Source organism: Sinocyclocheilus grahami, unplaced genomic scaffold (assembly GCF_001515645.1).
Source record: "Sinocyclocheilus grahami isolate Dianchi unplaced genomic scaffold, SAMN03320097.WGS_v1.1 scaffold14.1, whole genome shotgun sequence".
Lineage (NCBI taxonomy): Eukaryota > Metazoa > Chordata > Actinopteri > Cypriniformes > Cyprinidae > Sinocyclocheilus > Sinocyclocheilus grahami.
This window is the reverse complement of record NW_015505193.1, coordinates 2,246,922-2,248,944: the sequence shown is the minus strand read 5'-3', so window position 1 is coordinate 2,248,944 and position 2,023 is coordinate 2,246,922. Positions and strand designations below refer to the sequence as shown.

The 2,023-nt window shown below is 35.2% G+C and overlaps 1 protein-coding gene across 1 annotated transcript in view; it reads left to right on the top strand.

The window, feature by feature from the left end:
• LOC107600247 (cholinesterase-like) overlaps positions 1-2,023 on the top strand; it is a 17,464-nt gene that overhangs the window by 14,915 nt on the left and 526 nt on the right. The window lies entirely within an intron of this gene.

Here is a 2,023-nt window from a genome sequence, read left to right as displayed (position 1 = left end):
TTTAATTTCAAAGCTTTGCCTCTGGCTAAAATATTAAAATAATATAATTAAAAATTAAAAATTCATCTCATCTGAAACTGGAGAGAAATCGGCACAGATCAAGCACCGTTTGCCAGCGAAAAGAGACCAAATGGTTTTAAATCTGTTGCTAGATTTTGATGTGAGAGAACAATAATGGATTTTTTCACTGGAGGAACTGTTATTTTGGATTATAGAATCATATCTTATCTGGAAGCAACGGTTTGAAGATAAAATGTTTTAATGATGGATTTGTTTCTTACAAACATGCAGCTTTTCACTTAAGACATTAATTGCTGGATTGGAGTGGTGTGGATTACTTGTGGATTATTGTAATGTTTTTATCAGCTGTTTGGACTCTCATTCTGACGGCACCCATTCACTGCAGAGGATCCAATGGTGAGCAAGTGATGGAATGCTACATTTCTCCAAATCTGTTCCCATGAAGAAACAAACTCTTCTACATCCTGGATGGCCTGAAGGTGAGTAAATGTTCAGCAAATTTTTTGGGTGAACTATTCCTCTGATTCAATGCGTTACTTGTTATTTCTTTGTAATAATTTGTAAATTAAAATAGTTTTACTTCACCAAATTTTTACCAATCGTTTTGCCAGACGTTGTCTAGATCGGTTTAGGAACTTGTTCAGGCTGTGTTCCAAACCCTAGAGAGTCGCCTCGCCGTCTGCTATCTACATAGGTTGCTGTCTTCTAAGGCTGCATCCTGACTGAAATGGATCCTCATAAGCTACCGATTTGAAACGCTCTTCATGACCAGCAGCTCACACACCAGACAATTAACACTCCTTATGAGAAGTGTGCGAGAGATTCAACACATGTTGCCTTCAACTTCTCCTGGGAAGTTTCTAATTACGAGTTTGGAAGTTATAATTATGATGTAATGTGCATTCGAGTGATTTTAGTCTGAGTAAAATTAACGCTTTGGGCAATTTCATACCGTATTTCTCTTTCACACTTCCTGACAAAAGCAGGAAGCTTTTTAGCACTGGTATGACAGAATGAAGAGGAAAGGATGCGTGTTCGGTGTGTGAATGATGCTATATCTGTGTTTTATTATTCCTGCGTTGCCATAGAGAATTTTAGGAATGTTGTTGTGCAAACATGTGGCTTCATACACTAAGTGTGTGTGTGTGTGTGTGTGTGTGTGTGTGTGTTTGTTTGATTGATTATGACCAATTGGCTGCCAATTTGATTCTGCCAGGATTTTTAATTATCAATTCATAAAGTCATGGCTCTAAGAAGATTTCAGGTTTCTTACTGTTAATTGCGCAATTACAAAGATTTTATGTGTGCTCAGTACATACCTTTGTGACTTTGAAGGCAGCATCATAGTTGATTCTATAAGAATATTGCATCAACATGTTGCTAAGCAAACAACAATCTAATAAGTTAATAATGACAAGCAATGGATGATTTGTTTATTTTTAATTAGATTGAACGATGTCTAGTATTGAATTAAAATGTGCCTTATCTGCATTAATCTTATTTGCAAAATATATATGCATTATCAGAAGACTGTATATGATATCTAAAAATGTCTACGTTTGTAGTTTATCAGGTTTTGGATCAGTTATTGTGTGCAAAATGATTATAAAATGCTTAAATGTATACATTTTTACCTATGTCATATATGACCATAAATAGTTATAAAACACAATTTTATCAAACATGTTTTATTATTATTCTATTTTATTTGTTTATATGCCATTCAAATTGTTCTGATCTCTCATCAGAACAATTCTGATTGTCGTTTTTTTTCCATATAATTTAGATTTTCTAATGTTTTTACCAGCCGATTGGCGAGCTATATTTTACAGTCATTTTGAGCTAATTTTTGAACCCTGATTATAATAATGAGGCAAGCATATGATCTTCATGAGGTCAGTGTGTTCAGAACCGATACAACAGCAGCCCGCAGGATTCTCCTCAGCACATTTCCTCCGTCTGATCAGTCACAAACAAACACACACCTGCATCTCCCACCCCT